The sequence below is a fragment of the Grampus griseus genome (assembly GCF_964374135.1).
Source record: "Grampus griseus genome assembly, chromosome: 10".
Lineage (NCBI taxonomy): Eukaryota > Metazoa > Chordata > Mammalia > Artiodactyla > Delphinidae > Grampus > Grampus griseus.
The window spans coordinates 85364302-85390134 of NC_139004.1; the positions used below are offsets into that span (position 1 = coordinate 85364302).

General features: G+C 44.8%; 1 long non-coding RNA gene across 1 annotated transcript; it reads left to right on the forward strand.

Moving 5' to 3' along the window:
* The first annotated feature begins 9005 nt into the window (after positions 1 to 9005).
* On the forward strand, positions 9006 to 25415 carry LOC309828903. The gene is made up of 4 exons (XR_014297361.1): positions 9006 to 9271; positions 22464 to 22508; positions 23969 to 24026; positions 24977 to 25415. It is a non-coding gene; the product is annotated as an uncharacterized lncRNA (long non-coding RNA).
* Positions 25416 to 25833: the final 418 nt, after the last annotated feature.

Sequence of the window (25833 nt, forward strand, 5' to 3'; positions counted from 1 at the left end):
TGAACAAAAAAAATCAAGTTACTAAAGGACACATACAGGGGGATACCATCAAAACACATCTTGAACATGCAGAAGAAGACCCTGTATTTGGGGGAATACAATCCTATGTATTAAAAGTATAATGAAAGCCATGGGGTGGAAAAGAGCCAACTGAGAGCAGAGGTCACCTCCAGGGTAGAAGGACTGGGCTAAGACATGCCAGGAGCCTCTGCAACCTGGATCAGAAATACATTCTTTCTGAAGCTGAGCAGCAGGTACATGGGGGCCCACTGAATTATTCTCTGAATTACAATTTTTTGGTGTCTTACACATTTCGTAACAAAAATCAAAAGCTGTAAGCCATAGTTTTAAGAGAAATTGCTTTGTAAATATCTGCCGGGTTTCTTTCCTCCAAAGTCTCTCTCAACTCACAGATCGAAGCGCTTGAGGCCAAGGCATCGCATTTTATTCAACAACTGGGGCACTTGTTACAATACCAAAACCCCCATATAAAATCCATTTGCACCATTTTCAAAAGTCTCACAACTACCTTGAAGAAGTTTCCCACCTCAGTATTCTGCCAGGGAAAAGTCCTCTCTGACACAGAGATGATTTCTGTAGCTAGTAAAAGCTACTGTCCTGCTTCCTAATTGAAATAAACAAAAACAAACACAGAAACGACATCTCTCTTTAAGTATCTTTTTAATTCTGAGTTGACGCAAATACACGCACCGGAAGAATAAGCTAGAAACACATCTACACGCACCGGAAGAATAAGCTAGAAACACATCTTATGTATGATCTGGGGACAAAGGGGTCTAAGGTAAATGTTTTGCCAGATGGGGAGTTGATTCCTCCCCCGCACACACACACCCTATCCACAACAACATCCCCATCCCACAATATTTAAACCTTGTGCTGCTGTTGCCTTAAGGACAGTGAGACAAAAGGGAGAAGCATCCCCAGTGAGCAGTGAGGATAACTTGCTCCTACAAGTATAAGAATTTGTTGTAAGCTTACCCAAGTTAGGACGGCGCGTTTACTGTCAACAGGCCATCATACTGCAACAAAAGCCATTATTTAGAAAATAAGATGAACACACTTAAGTGACTGAACCCTTCCCTAAGCCCAGAGAAGGCATGCAAAACAGCGGGTCTGCAACAACACGCCTGACGGAGCCCCTAAGAGAAAACCCGAGATTGAACCATTTTCCACTGTAATAGACTATCTTCTCCAAAATTATTGACAGTTGGATGTGGACAGCGATATTCTCTAAAGAGGTCCCACCCAACCCCCCCTTCTCAAGGTTCAACTAACTTTCTTCCAAATAATTAAATGCAGCAAACTTTCTATTAGAAAATTTCTGTAATACGTCACTAGAAAGGGTCTGTCATTGATACCCTAATGATATATCAGTTAATTACTGAATCTTTCTTAATGAAATGATTAACATCTTTTCAACAAACAAGGCAGAGTGATTTAACATCACGTTGTAGATTTCATCCACTGCTGACAGTTGTAGTAAAGACCATGCAGCCTCGACAATGCACTTTCTACTTTTTCAACCAGTCCCGTTTTTCATCTTTTATAGAAACCCTCCATGCAAAGTTAGAGACACTCTAGTTTTAAAACTTGGCCCATCAGAGATTGTTTTTTAAGCCCTTCAGCGTCTGAACAGAAATAAAAGAACTTTGTATTACAGGGATATTCCAAATGCCACCCAAACCCAGAGCCCAAGCAACTGTGAAGCTCGAGACAGAAACAATGCCCACTTTTTGGGTATCTATTAAAATGAAGCCACACCCAAAGTCAAGTGGCAAGTTTTTATGTTTTAGTTTAGGTGAGGGCATTTTGGACCAACGCTTTATTGCTGGGTAACTTCAAAAGGTACATCACTAATACAGACGAAAAACATCTACACAACTTTTATTTAAATAACTCTTTTGACCGTAGTGGAGAGATCTTTAGCGGAAGCCCTGAATAGTTGAACAAGCCTCCTTAGCATTTTATCTCTCATAATCTTGGAGGATGCATTTGTCTTAGGATTCTGCTTGCTTTATTTGTGTGGCATCCTTGGCGAGGCTACTTCCATCAATATTCCTGCAGGCCCCATCACATACAATGAGAGAGTATTTCCCAAGATGCCTAGGAAAATCAACGTACTTATGCCAGCAGGGTTAATCTAATGGGTAAACAGTTCAGATTTTTAAATTAAGATGAAATACTTGGAGAAAAAAAAATTCCAGCAAGCCATCTGACACTAATTGGTAGCTACAACATGACAATGCCCACTGGAAACATGGAGGCGAGAGAGGCATAATTTGAAAAGACATGTCTGGTACTTGGTGAGAACAACCGATGTGCCACGTTGTTTCTACCACTCACCTGAACTGTGAGGCTCTTGTTCTGCCTCTATTTCTCTAAGTATCTAATGTTTCTTTTGGTGCTTGCCTCTGGAAAGGGAACCCATATTCCTTTCTTAGGTTTCATGAAGTCCAAACAGTAAAGTTAAACCCTTAAGAAGAGTTATAAGATTCCTCCAATGCTGATCTTTGAGGAGTCCAGTTCTCCCACTTCGGGGGGCATCAGAATCACACGGGGAGCTATTCAGAAATGCAAAGGCTGCCCGCCCCCTGCCCCAATATTGTACACCCAGGCACACTGCGACTATGTCTGTGTTTGGAATGACAGCTCTGCTGTGATTCCAATCCTCGTGCATACTTAAAAACCACCAGCTTTGATTCTTAATAGAAATCCAAACACATTAAAAAGAACACAGGTCTCAAGATAAAACAAAAAAATTAGTCGGTAAAATCCAAGTGAAGATCAATATTTCAGTTCCACAATCTTTAGGAGCAGAAATCACTTGGTCCATGGGTCTCTGTGTAGTGGGCATCAGAATTACCCCAGGGGAGATTTGTGAACAATGCACATTCGCACGTCTGTCTGCAAAAGTTCTGATCGAACCATCTGTGTTTTAATAAATCCCCCCTAACATGTACACACGCACAGACACACAATGACCTGGAAGCAGGTGAGCATGGGAACTCGCTTTGAAACATGTTGAACTCGGACCAACAATAACCCTCTTCCACTTTGCATAGGAGTATCCGCCTCCACCTCTGTGCTTACCTGTCCCCGGGAGAGGAAGCCTCCAGCTCCTCTAATGGGGCATCACCAACTCAGGGGAGAGGCTCTGGGACAGGAGAAACTCATGCCAAACTCACATCACTCCCTCCCCCCAGGAGCTGCAGTCACTGTCCTGAGAGCACCAAGAACGTCTTTAAAAGTCTGAGTAACTACACAGCCCCGGTGCCCTTAGATCTTTAAGCTCGAAGAACATACCTTCGACACTCCCCCTAATTCGAAGACAAGGAACCAGAAGCAAGAAAAGTCACATTATGATTCAACTGCAGAGCCAGGAGGGAGAAAAGGAAACCTCGGAAATTCTGCTTTTGAGTTGATGCTAGAACTGTTATTCAGTGTCCCAGCCAATAAAGCTGATCACAGAATTAGCTAAAACCAGAGAATCTGGCAAACTGTGAATGTCCACGTGCATTACTACTAATAAGTGAGTCTGTATCCAAAAATAAATTTCAGGAAAACATCTCTGTCCCATCCTAAGTGAGTATCTTCTATTTAATACAAACAGGGACCCAATAATGCCAGGTTCAGGTCCATTTTTCTCCCCTGAGCAAATTGTCCTCTAACATGCTAGCCCCAGACGTTTTCAAACTGTTGAAATAACACAGAAGGACAGGAGCGTTCTGATCAGTGATTCCTCCATTTTAGCTTTGTGTCTGAATTAGCAGCAGTTAGAGGAAATAAACCCATCTGAGAGGGGTCCTGAGTAGAGACAACTAAATAGTAAACAGAACACTTGAACACGATTTTGCATGTGTTCATGCTCCTTCATTTAAAAAAAAAAAAAAAAGAACCTATTTTATTGAAAATGTGATTTGGAAAGAAAGTGCAATTAGCTTTGCACAGGCCCTGCCGAGATGTTCCTGAACACACCAGACATATGTAAATATTTCGTGATATCAGTTCCAATTGAATAGACCTGTCAAGATATTTACAGGGCTTGACAGTACTTCTGTCTTTAATTAAATTTTTGTCCAGATATTCTAATGTAATTTAAATAGATTATTAGTTGTCAGGATCTAATATAAATTTTGTTTACGATTTAGTTACTTTAAGTACTCAGATTGAAGAAACTAATTTAACCCCACACGTGAGCAGCTTCAAGCGTCAAGACCACTAAAAAGCTTCCACTGCCCTTTGCACTCTTCCAATAGTCTTAAATTACTACAACTTTAACGGTAAATATCAAGGCACAAGATGGAGCCCCTCCCCCACTTGCTTAAAAGCAAACAGCTTGGGGCGGGTCATACGGAAAAACCCATCTATATGCATGTTCAAGTTCCAGATTCTTTCTTTCAGGCAGCCAGTTCTCCCAGTGGCTGGCTAGGGAGGAAATGTTTTTCTCACTTTCGATCCCATAAAATCACTACCAAACACCTGTTGTACACAAGGCAGGGCATGAATTAAAAACTGGTGTCGGGGGATTTCAAAAAGAAACGCAAGTCTCGCAGAGACATCCTCAAGCTAATTCGGTCAAGAGATTTTCACGACTGGGTAAAACAGTACGAGGAAAAGGATGCAGCTTCTGGCACAACCTTCTTGTGAATGGGAGCTGACTTCTAAATAAGGCCTGAAAAATGCCTTAGCCCCAGCTGACTGTAATTAATAAAGGTAATATATTAAAGAAACAAAGGACACTGTCAAATTGTCTTCCCTGACTGCCATGCGCTTTACCCCACTGTACTTCCCCTTTCCAGAATGCCAGCCTTGGCAGCCATGATCGCAAGAACATTATCTATGGGATGCAAAACCAAAGCACTTCTTGAAATCAAACGTTCCTCACAACATTTATTTTTAGGTTGGCAGCGCAAGCCAAATCTGCTTAATTTCCATTAACCACATCGTCACATGCACATCAAAATAAACTATGTGGGTCCCAGGGGGGGGAAAAAAAACAAGTGTCATGTATAAGACACCCCATATTTGGCCAGGTTTCCCTGTTTCAGGAATGTGTCTCATCTCGCGGCCCGCTGACGTTCTAGCTTCGGAACCTCTAACCTTAATTCAGCTAAGCACCAAGGAAGAGAAAGATTTTTAAAGATCAGTTTAAGATGGTTCCTCGGATGGCACACGTGTGGCACAGTGACTCACAGACCAGTGTAACGAGGCACAGGAAAGATCGTTTAGCAATCACACCAGCCCAACTCACTTGGCTCGCTGGCTTGATTTACAAACTCAGTGTTTGATCACCTGGTGGGATTACTACCATCAACTAAAGAAAAAAAAAAAAATCCCCTACAAACAGTAAAAGTCCACGTTGGCTGGTGTATAAAGTTCACCTGTCTATTCAGCAGATGACTCTCTTAAGGTTATTTTCTTTAGAAGACAAACCCCTACTTGCTGGAGACCTTTACATACTCTAGGTCCAAAAAACATACTTAAAAAAAAAAGAACAATACTGCTGGCTTAGCAAAAATGACATTTACTATGACGGAATTCTGTAAAAGGAGTATGACACCTAACAGGATAAGAAAGGAAAAGAAAAAGCCCTAAGCAAAAAAATTTATTTGAGAAACAAAAAGACCACCTGTGCAAATCTAGCTATGCTCTGGAAACCCCTTTTCAGCCACAGAGAACCAGCTCCTGCTCGGTGCCTTGAAGCTGCAATTAAATTGTAGTAATTTAAGATTATCGGGAGAGCAAAGGGCAGTAGGAGCTCTTTGGAGGGCTTGCCTCCCCACTTAGTGCTCTTCAGTCAGGGGTTAAATGAGTTTCTTTAATGTAAGTACCTTAAAGTAACTGAATCATAAACAAAATTTATACTATTTTCTGACAGCCTGCAATCTATTTAAATTTTATTAACGGGTACCTAAGATTATTTTTAAAAGACAGAATCCTTGCAATAACCTGTAAATATTCTTGGCATCCCCACCGAAAAGTAATCGGTACTTTATAACACCTAAATTGAACACACACACGTTTGCGGGATGCAGACTCTTTACAAGATAACATTTCAAAAGTGAGTTTGCATCTTAAGTAAAACCTGAAAACCAAATCAACAGCACAATAAGATTGGCTGCAGAGAGGATGCTGGGTTCAAAATAAGTTGTCACATCGGCTCTATACTCGCTTCTCTTCCTTTATGTTGGCATTGGACGTGGGGGGTATAAATATATTTGTTGAGGAAATATCACAATTCCTCTGTTAATTTAAACAACTGCTGAGAACAGACCTATCCTTCAGTAGAGCCTCCGAATGCAAAGGCCGGGGCTAGAGTCTTAAGAGAAGCAAGGAAGCAAGGAAAAACTTAGTAACAGAAAACCATGCCCAGGCTCAACATTAACCCAGTTAACTTTTGTTATTGTTGGTACAAATGATTTAACTAGAAAGTATTTACAGCTTTTTAAAAAACATTACATATTGCAGAAAATTGCCTAATAGCATCCATGTGTATGTTTAACTCACATTGTTTAATGATACAATAAAAGGTATATCCAATAAAAGCTACAGACTTTGAAACATGTTGGGCACTCTGGTTATGAAACTCTGACTTAGAAAAACACAAAGTGCTTACTATGTGATTGACATTTGTTCGTTACAAATGCAATCCTTCAATGACAATTATTTTTATTCTTCTCTGTGTTTAGTTGTCCTTTTTCCTACTTTGTTCTACTTAATTTGAAATGACATTTAATTTGGGGATAGTTTATAGCTTAAAAAAAAAAGTGTTACACAGTTTATACTCCAGCATTTAAATATAAACACAAAATCTTTCACAGGTCTCCAGCAATACAACCCCCTTAATTTGAGTCAGTTAATTTGAAAAGCTGATGCTTCTTTCATTATACTTTGATAAACCTGTGAAAACAAAATGCTAAAGTAATTACTGTTACTACTCCCTTTAAAAATGTAAAGCAGTTAAATTTTCCTAGACAACAAGCAAGGACAAGTTACAGAGAACTTGAATAGAAGTAGCAACGTGGTCATGCTGAATGTCAATCTAAAAAAAGAGGTTATGTCTAATCTGGAGAATGCTCCCTCTCGCCTTTTTAAATTCCAAGAGTGGGCTGACACAAAACTTCATCACCAGGGAATTTTTTTTTTTGATTTTTTTTTTTTTTTTTTTTGAGCTTCACATCAGATTTCAACCCTCACATACAAAACCTTGGCTTCCCTGACAAGGCAGATCTTCTAAACTTGATGTGAGAAAACGTTATCTAACTCTAGTGTAGGAGTCTAATGTTGGTAAAAAAGAATTCCACTGCACAGTTCTGGGTAGCAAGACAACCTCTAGAAGACTTACTATCCTTTTAACGCCCTTTTGGGTACATTCTCTTCACAAATAAGTCTGCATTATAAAAATAACTTGTTTAGCTACTCAGCATCTATAAGGAACTCAAATGCTGCCTGGAGAGGGGCTGAATATTTCCTTCCAAGCAAGCCTCTGCTTGCACCACAAAGATCAGCATTTGCAATGGTCCATTTCTGCATTAGTGAATATATAGCTTTGCTGCTTGATCGAATAGTCCAGGGTTCTCCGTGTAGAGCTCCTGACAACCACCCAGCAGCAGTTCTGTTTGATCTCTCCTGCTTCCTTAATTTGGGTTGTCAAGGTTCAGCAGTTGGAGGCTGTTTACTTTTCCAAAAAAAAAAAAAAAACTGATTTTTTTTCTCCCTCTCATACAATGACTAATCCAAAGACTAAGGGGGGGTGAAGTGGGGTGCAGCCAGTGACAAGATGTTAAACCTTTTTCCCCCCCTTTGCAGTGAGATTTTAGCTAACACCGTTTGAATGGTAACTAGTTGAGTTCCTTTTAATATTTTTAATACTCTTTAATTATGAGACCTTTCAAGCAGAGAAGTCAGAGATGGAAAAGACTCATTCCTGATCTCTGAAAACTGTGAGCCCAATTTTCTTTTCCTGGCCTTAAAGAGATGGGTATTTTCACTTTGCGAATCAAAACTCTAGTGGAATTCTCAAAAAGATTCAATAGATTTCTCTCTGGAACCAAAAATAATAGGAACTCCTGTGTCTCAATTATACAGGATAACCCTTGGTAGAAAACACCTGAACTCTTACCATTTCTCTTCAAATTCTAGTTAAGACATCTCTCCCTAAATTGATTCTCACTGTGGAAAAAACGAGGGGAAGGGAGATGAAAGGTAAAAAATTTGGAAATACTCTTCAATGTATTTTCAGCAGGAGAAAAAATCTCTTAACTATCCCTCAGGTTTTCTCAACTCAGCTAGTGTGCCAGCCCTAATCCTGAAGCCTACGGACGACCAAAGGTAAAGTGTAGACGGTTCCAATGTGTACACTCCTTTCAGGGGGAATAGAGAATGGCCCTCCAACATTCCTGTCCAAAGAGCAGTAACAAAAAGGGAAACCCGAACTTGGAAAATACCTGTGACCGGACATGAGAGCAACACCAGCCCCTCATAAATGGGCTGGAAAAGCTCAAATACAACCAAATGAAATGTTTAGATTAATTCCATTATTCTGCCCAAGCCTCACAGATGAGGGCTGGGGGGGGAGGGGGCGGGGCTCAGAGGAAGAAAATAAGTTTCATTTCGGGTTTTCTGGTCTAGCACAAGGAAAAGGAATTAAGACGAACGTGTAGGATGAGCCCAGACTAAATCAATACACTTTGTAATCAGCCCGGCAAGGGTATTTGGACACAATGACTTGGAAATAATTAACAGTTAAAAGGGGGGGGGTGAGACGGGGAGCGAGGGATGTCATCATATTTTATCAGAGCACTTTACACTCCATGCTAAACTTTGATCTCCAGATTTTCGGATTTCGGAAAGAAAAGAGGAAAAAAGGAGAAAGTCCAGTATTTCAAAGCACCTACCGGCTTAAGGATGGGCACATTTCCTGGCTCCGGCGCCAGATCGCTGCGCTCGCGCCGCCCATGCTGGGGCTTTGGGCGCAGAGACCCCCGGGTACAGCCCGAAGCTCTAGAGTGTCACCGGCCCTCGCGCCCCCGCCCGCGGCCGCCTCGACTTACCCGCGGAGTCCGGGGAGGGAGTGGGAGTGCCGCCTTCACGCCCGCGGAGGAGGCGCCGGCAGCACCATGGTCCCCGGCGCCGCAGCCGCTGCCCCTTGGCCCGCTTGCTCGCCGCGCGCTATCCTCTTCTTGCAAACTTTCGGATTCTGCGGTCGACAAGAAACCGGGGCGACCCTCAGCAAATCTTCCCGGTGCAGGTTGGGGGGAACTGAGTGGGGCGGGATAAATGAGTAGCCTGGGGGGCCAAGACCGAGAGGGCGGCGGGCTCGAAAGACCCGCGAGCGCGCGTGGAGGGAAGAGAGGATGTGGCCCAGGGATTCCCTGCAAGGATCCCGAGACCGGGAAATCGGCCTGAGCCTAAGTCTCAGCACCTTCCCCGGGATCTTACAAAGTTGCAACAACAAAAAAGGAGGGGGGGAGGAAAGGGGGAGGGGGTGGAATAGGGATACGATCGCAAGCGCAAGGTTTGGAGTTACAACTGTTTATTTAGTCCTTATTCTCACAGGGGGCGGGAGCTGCGCCGCAATCGGGGGCGGGGGGGGCGGGTTGCAGGCAGCGATTTCGAAGCAAACACTTGGGAGGGGGGCCTGAGACTTTGTTTCTGGGCGCGAAGCTCCCCGGCGCCCGCGTGTGTCACCGCCAGTCTCCGGGGACCAAGGCGGAGCTCACAACAGGTGGGGAGGGGGACTAGCCGAGGGCCAAAAAGAAGAAGGAATCAAAGTTTCCGAGCGCGGCCGTATCTGGGGAGGAGGGGGGCGGGAGGCGGAGGCGAGGGGAGGCGGAGGCAGCGAATGACCGCGACCCCGCGGCAACTGGCAAACTCCTCCGGCTCCCGGCGCCGCCACCGCGGTCCCCACCCGAAGCGCACACCCGGCGGCTCGCCGGCTGCCTCAGCTGAATCCTCTCTGCGGGGCAGGAATGGAGCACGGGGAGCCCGGGAGGAAGGCGGCGCGCAGCAGAGGAACGGAGAGCGGTCGGCCGCCGGGACAGGGCCGAAGGGTCTCGGCGACTCGCGCACGTCTCAGGACATATCAGGACTTGGGAAATCCCCCCTGTTCCCCAGGCTTAAGAGGGACGTACACCCAGAAAGTGCGTGTGGTGCAGCGGAGAGGAATCCGGGCGCGGCGACTCCCCGCAGCGCACCCTGCTCCCACTCCCACCCGCCGAGCTGGCCGCGGCGGCCTCGGATCCCTCGCGGGGAGGCTGGGTTCGCCGGGCCGAGCGCGCGAGGGGGTACGTGTCTAGCTGGAGGTGCGCGGGTGTGTGTGTGAGTTTTCTGGGCTCCGGGGTGCGGCAGAGGAGTGCCCCCGCCGCCGAGTTCGGGGCACGGCGTGCGTGGCACCGGAGACGTCCCCAGCCGCGGGGCCTAGGGCGCAGACGTTCTCAGTCATTCCGCTGAGGCCCGCGGAGCAGCTCCGGGGCACCGAGGGGGAAAACACTCGTGGAGAACGAAAGGAAAAAGTTTGCTCCAAGTCCAAACTTTGGGCTCCAAAGGAACCCGGCGCGCACCCCCTCCCGCCGCGGACCCGACCCCGGGCCCCGCGCCCGCCCGGCTTCTGGGCAGGCACCCCGACGCCGGACACCGAAAGTTGCGCCAGGCGGCCTGGGATTCTCGATTCCTCTCCCCGCTGCAACCGTGGAGAGCGCAGAGCGACGCGTGAAGGGGCCGAGGTGAAGGAGAGATCGCCTCCTCGCCGCTGCAGCCGCCGTAGCCCCCCCCCCATCCATTTGACTTATGGAAATGCACCCAAGAGTGCGGGCGCCGCCGGAGTCCCCTCCACCGCCCCCCGCGCCAGCCCGCAGCCCCCAGCCACCCGGGAGCCCGGGCCCCGACCCGGGGGAGAGAGAGGCTGCCTCTGGGGAGGGCTGGGGGAGATGCACGTGGAGCCGGGAGATGGGAAGAAGTTTTTTTTTTCCTTTTTTCTTTCTTTTTTTCTTTTTTTTTTTTTTTTTTTTTTTGGTGGTGTTGTTGTTTAAAGTGGTCGGAAACAAGGCAGGAGGCGGCTTGGGAAAAAGTGGAGCAGAAATGGAAAAATACAAACTCACCCGCTGCAAATGGTCTCTCGGTGCAAACTAAGGTGTTTTCGGGCCTTTCCCCGCGCGCGCCCACTCCCGCCCGCGCGCGCACCCCCGCGCACACACTCACTCGCGCACACACGCGCGCACACACACGCACTCCCGGGCGAGGGCCGGGCCGCCGCGAGTACAGCATGCAACCGCCACACAATAAATAACAATAGATTCCTCCGCTCCGGACTAGCTTTCCGGAGCCCAGCCAGCGCCAGCGGCGGCGGCAGAGGCGCGGACGTCGTCGGGCCTGGGGCGCTACCCCGCCCGCCCCCTGGGCTGCGGCCGGGGCCCCTTCTCCATCTTACGCACTCCTAAGCCACCCCCGGAGCGCGAACCGGCTCGTCCCCCTTCCCCGAGCCACTCGGGCGCTGGCACCCACCCCCCTCCCCCGGCCTCCCGGAACAAATAAATAAATAAGGCGCGCGAGAGGCCAACACGTCGCGGAGGGAGATGTTGTTATTTTTTGCTGTTGTGCGTCCCTGACGTCACATCCACCTGCTGGGTAAACAACAAGGCTCGCAGCAAAAAAAAAAAAAAAAGAAAGAAAAAAAAATCGCAGTTGCCAAGGGGGTGGGGCGAGGATTGGGGGCAAGGGGAACAGGGAGGTGGGAGTGAGGGGTGTCCAGGCTAGATGGGGACGAGGAGAAGGAGGCAGAGTCCCGCAGACCAGAGAGAGGAAGGCAACGCCAGAGCAGTCCCTGGCAGAAGAGGGATCAGGCAAGAAAGACCTGGAAAATGAGGGGCATGGGGGAGGGGGATTCCTCAGAAGATGGGGAAAGGGGCGCCCATTCAGACACCGGAAAGAAACGAGAGGGAGAGTGTTAACAACTAGGGACGAAGATGGGAATGCGATGGCTATTTGCTTGGTTTCTGAGCTAAAAATACAGAAGGAAGGGGAGAGGAAAGACAAGCATGTGAGTTTCCTCCAGTTAAAAGTGAAAGTGTTTTGCCATCAGTGACAGTTGAAGGAGGGGGAGGTAGGGTGGTGTTTTCAACCCCCTTTCTCCTTCTCTCCCGTCCTCCCTCGGTCTCTCCTCTTTCTTTCTGCACTTTGTCCAATGAAAGAAGGCGAGTTCGGGAGGTGAAAGTTCAACAGAAGGACAAACCCCTGTTTGCAAGAAATAGAAACCCGCCAGTGAGGGTTTTTTTTTCCCCCTGTATTTCTGAATCAGGAGAGTGTAATGTGGGACGCTTCCCCCCACTTCCTTGTCAGAGTCACTGCAGGAATGTGTAGTTAGATCCACTTTAGGCGAAAGTGGCTGCGTCGGGAGCTGTGTTCTTGCCATGGTTTCTCTTAGGAAAACGCCCAGGGGGCTAGCATGTCAATCAGTTGTTTAACACAAATTACCTGCTCTCCCAGAGATCAGTCACATGCAAAAAGCTTTGTCCAATTCTTTGAAAAGGTGACTTTTTTTTTTCTTTTTGCTGCTTTGAAGTTCGGTGGAATTTAGAAATTTGAAGGAGTGAATTAGGAGCCTGAATGAAATGTTTTGGAATATACATATACATGTATAAAACAAGAGACACACGCATTTCTTTCACTATTATCAATACAAATAGAGGAGGAAGAAGGCTTTCTGTTTCCAAGGTGTGACTTAGAAAGATATAGGGCTCTAGGGCTTGTAGTTGTGAACAGAAATAATTTTTTTTCAGACCCATCACCTCAACCTCCCAGCATTTCCAGTTACCGGCTAGGTGGTGTACCAGGGCAACTCTTTATGAGAATATATTGAAAGCCACTCCTGTGGATTCCTACGAAGTACTTGGAGAGAAGGAGACAACAACGGAAGGGGGTGGCGATGGGAGGGGGACACTAGTACTGTCCCCTTGGTCTTGAGACCAGAGCAGTTGTAGATAATCAATATCCTGGAATAGTTATTATAAATTCTTCTGGATCATGTCTTTATACAAATATTTTTAAACATTCATTTACAGAAGAATTCTAAATCTCAAGTTCAATAATAGCATAAGACGACCACTTTAAAATTCTGTTTTGCAAGTAAAAAAAAAAATTCACTCATGCTACTGAATAAAGCCAGAGACAGGGAGACTGCGCTAAGGTAATTACAACATAGTAGAATTCATGTAAATGCACGCTGTGTAAGATTCCAGGCTATCCAGGCAAAAGCATCCATCAGATCATTGAGACTAGGATCCACATAAAGAAAATGCATTTTACTTCCTGTAGCACCTCCTAGCTTCCTAGAGGCTAGGGTTGTGTTGTCTTTGATTCAAGAGGTTAATTAAGACATGACACACCTACTATGTTCTAGACCATACAGCAGGCACTGAGGGATGCAGAAAGAAAGAAAATTCCTGCCCCTGAGAAGCTCACTGGCTACAGCTGTCAGTAATAACATCTAATATTTATTGAATGCTTACCATGAACTAGACAATGATGTAGAAGCTTTATGGCAACTCAGTTAATACTCCCAACAACCCTTTGACATCGCTGGCAATTCCATATGCTGAATTCACATGGAATTAAATTGAAATCTACAAAGTAGCCAGTCTATGGGGTGCCAGGGGGTGGTTGTTTTTCATTTCTACAATGTTTAAGCCAGATATAACATGTTATGGTATATGTCGGGTTGCAGAATTATAACTCAGGGGAATAGCAATTTATTTCAACGTGACAAATTTATTCATCGTCTGTAAAGAACAATTCATGCTTTGATCTGGCTTTTCAGATCGAACAGTGAGTTTTAAAAAAATTATTAGTATTGCCATACTAAAAAGATCCTTAGATTGCCACTGATCTTATTCTGCATTTTAACTGCCTTAAATTCTACATTCACTTGAAAGCGGGGGGACCGAAATCAGATTGGCAACAAGTTTTGCAGACAAAAGGAAATCCTGGTTGTAAATCCCATGATATATTGTACCCAATTTTGTATATAATACTGTCTAATGTGCCGCCTTATTAAAGAATTCCATGTCCACTTGGTTTACATTAGAGGGAAACTTAACTACAGTTTAACATATAGTTCATTTTCAACACTGTCATGTTACATTCATAGGGAGCACATTTTCATTTCTTTATCAGTAATCAACTGGAAGTTTCTTTTTGTTAAATTAAAGCAAGAAGGGTTTTTAAATAAAGGGCATGGGGGTAGGACGCCACCTTTTGGTGGTAAAACAAATAGAAGTCCCTTTTTTAAACACATGCTCCTGACATAATTTCATTTTTAATTACACCAAGGCAAAGGTGCTTGTCCCCATTTCGTTATAGTTTAAGTAATAGGAAAAAACTTTAAATTCAAAATTAGCGAACTATAGTGAACTGCGGCCAAAATTGCCCCAAAGGTATCAGAACATTTGAGTGCCCTGTCACATACTATTAATTATATGTAACACCAACTTTGTTCTGCAAATACTGTGTCAATGAACATATGCACATCTTGGGGGGACAGAAAGTGGAGTGGACATTTGCCACTTAATGAGATACCTGAATCTCTCATAAGTTTAAACAGAAACTTTAAAATCGCTTAATTCAGTGTTTCTTTAACTACAGTTACCATCTTCCTAATTTTCACCATATCTACGTAACATAATAGTTCTTGAAAAATTAATATACTGCACTCACTGCAGTACAGTTATTATGGTAATTGTACTAAATATTTTCCTGTAAAGCACCCACTTTTATTTTTCTGTTACTACATTAAATGGGAAATCATATCACCTTCCATAAATTAAAAACAATCACAGTAAAAACAAAGTTACTGATTTCTCTTTGTTAGAAAGAAAGAGTGGCTGAAAAACTAAAATGAAAAACTTTTTTAGAAAGAGGGGCAAGTCCTGAAAAGTGTTAATGACGTGTATGTCAACAGAAAATTGTTTTCTCTGTGTTGTTTTTGTTGTTGTTGTTTGAACAACCAGAAGGATAGAAAATGATTGCAAAGGGAGTCTAGTTCTCAATATGTCATTCAATGTTATCTAATGCCATCCCAGTGGCAAGACTCCTACACTCTGAGAAACAGGCAAAACCAAGTATGTATATCAAATTACAGATTAGCAAGCTGAGGCCCAGGGAGGTTAAATTGTCCTCCAAGGCCAAATAATTAGTTAGTGGCTAGACAAGGATTAGAATTCAGGTGTCCTGACTCAGCACCATTATGTATTTCCATCTCACACTCTCCACTTCACCAAAGTGATGTACCACCCCTCCTCAGGAATTATTCGGCCTGCCTAGTGTCTCAGAAACAGCCAACCCACATATCCCTTTATAGACAGGAGAGAAGCTGAGGCCACAGAGGGTAAAGATCAAGGTCCGCCCCCTACTCACCCTCTCCTCTCCCCCAGGTGTGGCAGACATCCAGGTGTGGATAAAGACAGTGAAGAAAGGAGGAAAGGGTTAGCAGGAGAGAGGGGGAGAAGAGGAGAGTGGGGGGAAGGGAGAGGTTAGTAAAAGTGGTCAGAATTCTCTAAATGAAAGCTTCTATTCCTAAGTCTCCTTCCTAGAAGACAAAAATGGCTAATGAAAATCACGTGTTTCACAGTAAGTGGCAAGAGAAGCGTGTCCTCTGTGTTGTGATGTGACGATATGCCCACACCAGAAAACAACAGAGGCTCCCCTGTTGTAAAGTATGGTCAGTGCTCGGTAACCACTGGTTCTGCCTCCATGGATTCAACCCGCTGTTTAGGCTATTTGGTGGGTTGAATCCGCAGATGCAGAACCAGCAGATACGCGGGATGTACTCTAAGGGACTTGAGCATCCGCAAATTGTGGTATCCGAGGGAGCTCCCGGAACCAATCCCCTCGTATACTGAGGGACAGCTGTATACAGTATTATCAAGGACTCTGAGACAAACCACATTTGATAACTGAGAGGCCTGAAAAGCTAGTCAGGGAATGGTAAAAGAGCCCAGCTCTCAAAGGGTTTCCCCAACGCCAAAACTTGTTCAGAGGCTCAGCATTAAAACTAGAGACAATAATGCACTTTCTGATGTTTTAACCACGGGGGGCGGGGGGGCCTTAGTTACAGGGATTGCATTTCCTGTTTTCTTTTAAGGGCACAGCTCTATAAATGTAAATAAACATGGCCTGCACATGGTTTTATGTTTTTCTAACTTGGTGCCTGTGAAGGAGGTTGTTGATATGCACAATAAAGTATTTGGCCAAGTACCTCCACTCCAACAAGCTATTCTGGTCCCTAAACCCCTGAACATTCAGAGTGCAACATGTTCGTAATTTGGAGGTACTCAAAGGGCGTATGCGCAGCTCGATACTACCTGCCACAGGTACAAGAACAATCTACAGCCTTGCTATGCAACGTGAGATGTGCTGGCCTGAAGCATAGGCGCCACACCTGACAGGGTGTTTAAAAGGCAGAATCACAGCCCACTCCCTAGACCTACGGAACCAACAGCTGCATTTTAACAAAACTTCCAAGCTGTGTCTCACACACACTCAAATTTGAGATACACAGATCTGAAGTGCGCGTGGCCTCTTATGCAACAGGCACCATCTCAGTAACCTTTAATGCCTTCAACTACCTGACAGATAGTCCTGCAAGCTGTCCTCCATACCTGGTTCTCCAAGCTGGCGTCTTTTATAAACTTTGTTGGGTTCTTGTGTTTCAACCACTTGCAAAGTTAAGCCACTAAATCACCTATGTAAACCATGATTAATTCCTTTGACATGAATAGCAGGGTGACTTCTTCCGTTACCCCAAAGAGACTGTTAATTGCCCTCCAATTGTTTACTTTTGTATTGTTTTATGAGTGCTCAGAGAAAGATGGAACATATTCCCCACCAGGCCAGAAACAAATGCCAAGACAGCTTTGGGGAAGGCTGAACACATGCTGTGACTAAACCTTGTTAGTAGAAGGGCTTTGCTTTCTTGGTTTTGTTTTCTTTTTTATGCAAAGGATGACACCTCCCTAATTATAAGTGCTGCTGTTCAAAACCCAGAATGTCTTCCAAACCACTGAGGGGGCCACACCTCGAATGGCCCATGAGCCATCCTGGTTGGATTCTCTTTCCAGTTCTCTACAGTTTTTAAAAATACATCCAAGCACCACTAGATTTACATTAAGTATAATGAGAGGAAGGGAGACCTCATCCAAGTACGGTTGCTTCATGAATAAACATGAAGGAACCATAGGCAAACCTCACAGCTGATGGTTAATCTGTATCTGTGACGTTCTCAAAGACTGTAGACACCTCACCTTCCTAAGAACGTTACTTTTGTAACCCCCTTCCCCCCAAAATAATTAAAACTATTGTTTTTATACTATCCTAAGGCAGTATAATTCAGTCTCTGAGTAATTGTACCTGAATTCAAAATAAGATTTCACATGTAAAGCAAAGTTCTGATTATAATCTCTGAGAAGTGTCTTGGCTTATATTTAGAATCCACAAGTGCCAGCTCAGTGTTACAACAGGCATTGTTCTGTAGGGCTGGAGACAAACTGTGTTTGTATGAGAAGGGAAATGAGACAGGTCTACCCACCTTCAGGAACAGGGCGGCTGTGAGTTCCAAACTAGAGAAGATTTTCTGAAGGGACTGCAGGATACTAAACACGGGGATATGCTGACATTTCTGTTATGCTAAACTTGGGATTTGTTTGTTTTTTAGTAGTATCTATAAAATAGCTATCAAGCGAAGCTTACTCTTTCCCCCACCAAGGATGTTCATGAGCCACTGTTAAAATTAAAAAGCCTTAAAAAGATTTAAAATCTGATATCTGCAAGGTTAGTATGAATCCTATGGTAATGGATTGGAGTTGAAGGTTTCTATATGGACAGGGGCTCTACTGTATGTGGCTCTGGGCTGATGGGAGCAGAAAGAGTAGGAGAGGGTGGGTGCAGAAGAGACAAGACACCCCCAATTGAACTTTCTGCCCTGGTTTTCTTCATGACAGCAGAGGGAGAGTAATAATAATGGAGGATATATTTATATAAAAATATAAATTTATTATTATAAAAATATAAACACATATATTTACAGATAAATACAGAAATAAATCCATATGTTTGTATGCCTGAGTTAGTATAGATACGTATATTTCCCAGCTCTGTCCATTGAGAAAGGCTAGAAGTAGTGATACCCCAGTAGCAATGAGCACACCTGGTACTCAGATCTTGGTTTCTAAATACCTTTCTCCAATAACACAAATCAGAAATCTTTGCAGAACTAGTTAATGCTAGGGGTGGGGAGGGAAAAAACAAGATAAGCCTGGAGTATCTTGTGCCAGAAATTGCTATATGAAGTGCTTAAAAAAACCCAGATGTGGGGGAAAACAGACTCATTGAAAAGGCACAGGAGCCAATCTGAAAGAGCTCCCCAATGCCCAAAGTTGGGACATCGTGAGCAAGAAAAGAAATCACAATAGTATTGGATCATAACCCAAAGAAATAACAATAGTATTGGGTTATAACCCAAAGAAATCACAATAGTATTGGGTTATAAAAATATGCGTGAGTCCATACTGACATATACACACATTTACACACACATGTGTACATATATATATTCACATATACATGTGTGTAGACAGATATACATCTACACATATAAATATAGGGGGAAGTGACAACTCTTCTCTACAGAAGATGGGTGGGGCCCAGCAATTAGTGTTTTACGTTTTAACAGGTGATGCTAATACCACAACCTAGAGAACTCAACCAGGCAACTTAAATTATTGAAGTGGGTTGTGTGTCATTATGGAGGCTTGGGGACTGTGGCAGTTTGAGCACACAGGTCTCAACTGAAAGGGGCAGAGCCCGATCGCTGTCCCCCAGAAAGCAAGCTCAGGACAGAAAGAGCTTTTGAATTTTCAAGAGAGGCAAAAAAAAAAATCCAGATCTTTCCCCAAATAGTCATCAGTTTTAAAATTCTAGGTGAGCCAATCAAAGTACAGCCTCAGGGAACATCAAGGCCACAGGCAGCTCCTATGTGACTCCCATCTTTGGGAAAACTGAGCCACCAGGTCGGTTCAGGATGATAGGATTTGTTTCTTTCCTTTTTTTTTTTAAAGGAAAGTACTTTTTAAATTTTATTTTATTTTTATTTATTTATTTTTGGCTGCGTTGGGTCTTCATTGCTGTGTGTGGGCTTTCTCTAGCTGTGGCGAGCAGGGGCTACTCTTGGTTGCAGTGCACGGACTTCTCATTGCGGTGGCTTCTCTTGTTGCAGAGCATGGGCTCTAGGCGCGCAGGCTTCAGTAGTTGTGGTGTGTGGGCTCAGCAGTTGTGGCTCGCGGGCTCTAGAGCGCAGGCTCAATAGTTGCAGCACGTGGGCTTAGTTGCTCCGTGGCATGTGGGATCTTCCCGGACCAGGGCTCGAACCCGTGTCCCCTGCACTGGCAGGCGGATTCTTAACCACTGCGCCACGAGGGAAGTCCAGGGTTTGTTTCTTAAGTGAGCAGGGTGGAAACAACCAACAGAGATGAAGGGAAACTCAGAGAGTGCTTTTACGTATTCTTAAATTCCTTCCCAAGCATTAACTAGTCACTCCAAACATCCTGGTGAGGAAAGCTGGTTTGCATTCTGAATTGTTCCTCCATTTGTCAGCAGAAGTCACAATTCAAAATATCAAATAGTCAAACGTCATTATTTAGAAGGTGCTATATTTAGAAGGATTCTTTGTTCCTCCCCAGAAAACTGAGTTCAAACATTTTACTAGGATATTTTATTCAAGGAGTCTAGTGCCACGGTGACCTACTATAACCATTGTTATTACTCTCCCTCTGCTGTCATGAAGAAAGCCAGGGCAGAAAGTTCAATTGGCAGTGTCTTGTCTCTTCTGCACCCACCCTCTCCTACTCTTTCTGCTCCCATCAGCCCAGAGCGACATACATTAGGGCCCCTTCCTTAAGGAAGATGCCATCTAGCTCATGGAAGACACGTAGTAAATACAAACAAGGTGGTAAGATAAATACCATAAAAGTAGCTTAGGGCTTCCCTGGCAGCGCAGTGGTTGAGAGTCCGCCTGCCGATGCAGGGGACACAGGTTCGTGCCCCGGTCCAGGAAGATCCCACATGCCGTGGAGCGGCTGGGCCCGTGAGCCATGGCCGCTGAGCCTGCACGTCCGAAGCCTGTGCTCCACAACGGGAGAGGCCACAACAGTGAGAGGCCCGCGTACCGCAAAAAAAAAAAAAAAAAACTAGCTTAAAAAGCAGAGGAGTGAGCAGGGGCATCTGGAAAGACAACAGAGAAAAGAGTGGGTTACCCATGTGTCTCACTAGATAGTTGAGATTTCTATATATGGAGCCGGGAGAGCGGAATTGCCTTACAGGTAAAAATTCAGCAGCAGCAAAGGTGTGGAATCTGTAACACCCACAACAGTGGTTCTCAAACTGCAGTGCATGGAAATTATCTGGAGAGCTTAAAAAAGAAAAAAGAAAAAAAAAAAAATACTGAGACCGGTTCCCAGTCCCAGACATTGGGATTTAATTGACCTAGAGTACGATTTTGGCATGGGGAGTTTTAAGAGCTTCCCAGGTGACTCTAAGCAGCTATGTTTGGGAACCCTTGACCTGGGATGAGTCTGAAGACAGGAGTCACAGCCAGTCCTGCCAGCCTAAGGCATCTGGGGACCACAATTCACTTATAACACTGAACTTCCACTGTGGCCAGCGTCCTTATCTTAAAGGAAAGCAGTTGATTAAGCTAATTCCCCAAAAGGGGCTAAAATACTCTTCTTCACTGTGATCTTTAGACCTCATGCATCAGAATCACCTGGGGGTGATTAATACAAGGATTGAGGGAGGGGGAGGTTAATACAAGGGTTCCTGGAGCCCACTTCAAACCTGCTAAAGCAGAGTGTTGGTGAGGGACTGTGGAAACAGGCTTTTTTAGAAGCTCACCACCTGATTAATGATATGCGGGGAGGTTTCGAATCCCTCCATGGGGATTTCCAATGGTTACCTATCCTGGGACTGTTTCCATTTTAAAAGGGAACATTTAAAGAGGGCAAGATATAAAACAAAGGAACAAATTAGGACATATAGCCTTAAAAAGATTCCTAAAAGTCATGGAATTTAATTTCCACAGGTGAAAACAGTCATAGAATGGTCAGCTGAGATGCCTCAGAGCTCAGGAAGGTAAGGTCTTGCTTCCTGGCAAAGACCTGGGCATCAGTCATAGCTGGTTGTAAAATCCCAGCACCACGCCTACCAGCGTGTCACTTTGCGCAGGTTCCGGAGCAACCGACATGCACTCCTTAGCAGTAGGAATGGCACACATCTTAAAGGGTTGCTGAGGGTGGAACAAGAGAATACGTGCTTCACTTTGTATGACAGACTCTAGGACCTAGGGGCAGGACAGGAATAAAGACGCAGACATAGAGAATGGACTTGAGGACACGGGGAGGGGGAAGGGTAAACTGGGATGAAGTGAGAGAGTGGCATGGACATATATACACTATCAAATGTAAAACAGATGGCTAGTGGGAAGCAGCCGCATAGCACAGGAAGATCAGCTCGGTGCTTTGTGTCCACCTAGGGTGGGAGGGAGACGCAAGAGGGAGGAGATATGGGGATATATGTATACATACAGCTGATTCACTTTGTTATAAAGCAGCAACTAACACAACGTTGTAAGGCAATTATACTCCAATAAAGATGTTAAAAAAAAGAAAAAAGAATAGGTGCACAGCACTTAGCCCTGGGCTGGGCACAGTGTAGTAAAGGCTCAACAAAGCGTTTGGAGGTCAGCAGAGCTCGCTTCAAGACCCAGGAATCCTGACTTCTGTGGGGGGCCTCTCCAGGTTTCAACTGAAGGAATTCTAGGTCTTGGAGCTCTCACGTGGAGGAACATTTGAAGTCCGGATTTTCTCAGTGTCTTTCAAATCATTCCGCTTAGGCTGCCTAATCCACCCACGGCTGAAATCAGGTCTGCCTTCAATTCACTAAAAAATGGCCATCATTTTTTCAAGTCAGAATAGGAAAGCAACAACAGAAGAATCGCCTCCCCAGGCAGGGACATTCTCATGAAAATGAGCGGGGTTTCTCAACCTGGGCGCGATTGACTTTTGGGGCAGGGAACTGTCCTATGCATTGTAGGAAGTTTAGCAGTATCCCGGGCCTCTGCCTACTAGATGCCAGTGGAACCCATCACTCCCCAGTCAAGACAGCCCAAAATGTCCCCAGACTTGGCCCAATGTCCCCCTGGGAGGCAAAACTGCCCGCCCTGGGATGAGAATCGCTACTCCAGGTACCCTCAGGGCAGAAGGCAGGACTCCCTCTGGGTCACCAACATTCCTCTCCTTGCCACGGCTATTTATCCGAGAACTTCCCCCACAAGGAAAAGCAGACATCAGTCTTACTTCTCTGGGTAACTGAGTAACCAAATCATTTTCTTTTCAAAACAGAGGGGGCTCAAGAGGAGGCTGTTCGTAACTCAGAGAGAGCTCCGGGTACGCTCCACGGCCATGCTAAGTCACCACCGACCTCCTTCCAGTTTCTGACAAAGCTGTTGGCAGCAAACCTCGTCCCATCGTGATTAAGCGGACTTTAATTAATAGAGTCCACGACTCCATAAACAATGTCAGATGTGTGGTCAGCCTCCTAGCTCTCAGTCTAAAAACAAAACGTAGTAAAGGAAGCGACAACAGATAGAATCAGAACTCCAGGTTACCGCGTCTCATAAGATGATGCGTGGGGTTTAAATTAGGCAGAAGCTTCATCTGGATGTTCTAATTAAAATTCACCTTCTGGGAAGTCCAGGGGCATTTGCATCTCATGTGTAGGAAGCTACGGAATGAACCATTTTATTATGTGGAGGGGCCAGTGCCTGTCACTAAGTCCTCCTTCCCAGTACTAATTCATCCACTGTCTCCAGGGCTCCTGAACTCATGTAGCCCAGCTTGTGGTTTTAATGGTCAATATGTCTGAATGATTACTAGATTCATTGAACAGTTTGGAAAAACAAGTATTCATTTCCCAGACTTTGGCTAACCTCGGCATCCTGATAGTTTTACATCTAACGTGGCTCTAAGGATTCATTCTGACTTTGGAGGAACCTTCTTATGAGAAGCAGAAGTGGGCATCTGCCAGGGCCCCTCCGTCACACACATAAGCCTGATGTCAATTTCATTCAGTCAGTCACACAACAGATATTCACTGCTTGCTATACTGTGTACCAGGCACTACATGAAACATTGGGGAAGAGGAGTAAACAGAAGCTGAAAATGCTTGCCCTTGTGGAGCTTACATTCCAGTGACTTTCTCCATGAATGATGTATAATTTTTCAATTGAACATTTTTTTAGAAGAAACTAAAAGTGGTAGCTACCAATATAAACTGACCGAGTCAGCAAAGAGGATGTCTTCTGTTAGAGTTATTATTTAAACCATAAGAAAACGCCAAATAAAACTGTAGGTTTTGAAGCAGGGGGTAAAAATAGAGAAATCAACGAATAATAATGGTAAGATGGTCATTAAGAACCTACCACAAAGGAACCTGAAGGTTGATTTACCAACAGTGGGAAGATCGGGCCACTCTATATATGTATCTGGGGTCCCAGCTTAGCTTAGAAGAAGGATACATGTCCTGAAAAGAGTCAAAAAACCAAATGACACCGAAATTTTTGTTTGGGGGCGGGGAGAGAGAGAGAGAGAGAGAGAGAATGAATGAGAGAGTGAGAACTCATCCCTTAGTTCCACGTAAGCTGTAGCATTGCACTGGAAAGAGTTTGGGGCCCGGGGAGAAATGGCGGAGGGAAGATTGTGATTCGGGCGTATCTACAAGACTCCAATTGGCACAGCACAGCCAGTTCCTCCTCCAGGCAACAGAAAATAGCCTCCTCTGGATGCTTGTCTTAGGACACAGAACAGCAGAAGGTAGAAGAGGCCAATGAAATCTTTCATCCCTCCAGCAGGTGCCGGGGAAGCATGCATCTTATGCTCCAGGGGAACACACTGTGCATTTTCTGGGTCAGTATTCAGAAGTTCGAGTTCTGCAGAAGAGATGATAATGGTCTGTACAATTTATACTGTCATCCCCAAGGAAGCAGAAACGTGTGTGCTCCGTAAGAATCAGGCATGGCTGGCCTGCTGTGTGCCTGCTGGACCTCTGTGCTGGCTGGAAAGTCACATGTCTCTGAATGTTTGAAAGTATAGTACCCAGTTGTTTGTTTGTTGCTCTGCTCCCTATAAACAGTTTGGTCTCCTTCTGGGGAAAAGAAATCATGTGAGCAGAGCAAACACACACACACACACACACACACACACACACACACACACACACACACACACACACACACTCTCTCTCTCTCTCTCTCTCTCTCTCTCTCTCTCTCTCTCTCTCTCTCTCTCTCAAAAATGCTCTGCTCCAGGATCCAATAAAGCCAGACTTTTCTAGGGCAAAGAGAATGTTAAAGTGGAAGACCCTGGCTTCTCGCACAGTTCTATCTCATGATGAGCACAATGATATATTTTTAAAAATTAAAACAGCTCTTAGGGAAGTGTCCATGTTAAAACTAACTTTTCTGGTTTATCACGAAAGAAAATATAGTTGAGATCTCCATCCCGTCTCATGTCCTTACAAATTCTTCTCTCTGAAATTCACCTATGTCAGGATTGCTTTATTTAGGATAGTATTACTTTATGCCCATTTTATGTATTGATGGGTCAATTATTCCACGCCTTTTATGATGCGGTAGGAGCTGGAGCCTTCAACCTGCCTGGCATGATCTCCTTCCTCAAGCTCTTTGCACGGCTAGATCTTTCTAGCCTTTGGGTCTCAGTTGAAATGTCACCTCCTCAGAGAAACCTTCCCTGACCTCTTCCAGAGAGAACCCTCTCCCTCCTCCCAAAATTATTATGTACAATTCTGACTTGTTCCTTGATGTATTTACTCATGTACTATCTGTCTCCCTCCTTAGAAATGAGCTCCATGAAGACAGACATCTGTTTTGCGCATTACAAATTCCTCAGTGGCATCGAGTGGGCACTTAAATATTTGAATGAATGAATGACCAAACGAATCAATGATCAAGTGACAAGATCACCCTGTCATCGGAAGACCCCAGCTCTTTTGGCCTTTCCTTCCTCCACTGTAAAATAAAGATGACACCCAACTCAGAAATGAGAGATTCAGATAGAAATGAATTTTCCCTTTACAGGAACTCCAAAGACAAGAATGAGGATGTGCTGACCCAGAGCTCACAGACGCCCCGGAGAGAGCTGGGAGGGAGTCCCTTGAGGGGGAGCCACCCACCCTTGGGATCTCCACCCACCTGGGATTCCACCAGTGCCCAATCCTACATGTCAGACCTAACAAAGTAAAACCCTGGGTCTCTGGTGACCTTTAGGTCTCCTAGCTCGACATACATGTTTACATGTGTTCTTTTAGACTTAGTTTCCCCCAGATCCCAGAATCACCAAGACCTCTCAATTCTAAGAGCAGACACACGGGAATCTTTGAAAGTTATTTAAAATTGGAAACGTATGCCATCGTGAATAAAGCCAGGCAAATATCCTATTCAGGACTGAAATCCATGATGGAGAACTATAAAATAATGCAAATGAACACACACACACGCCTCAATTTATGCTTCAAATGAATGCAGCACACGTGAAAGTAGTCACCGTGAGGATCTGCACTTATTCCAACAATGATTCCATTCATCAAACCCCAGTTGGATTTCCCTTTTTGGAATTTCCATGAGAAAACAAGACATTGGTTAAAACATTGCCTCTTACGGTAAATTTTATCCATGTGGCTGTGTTTGATTTTTGA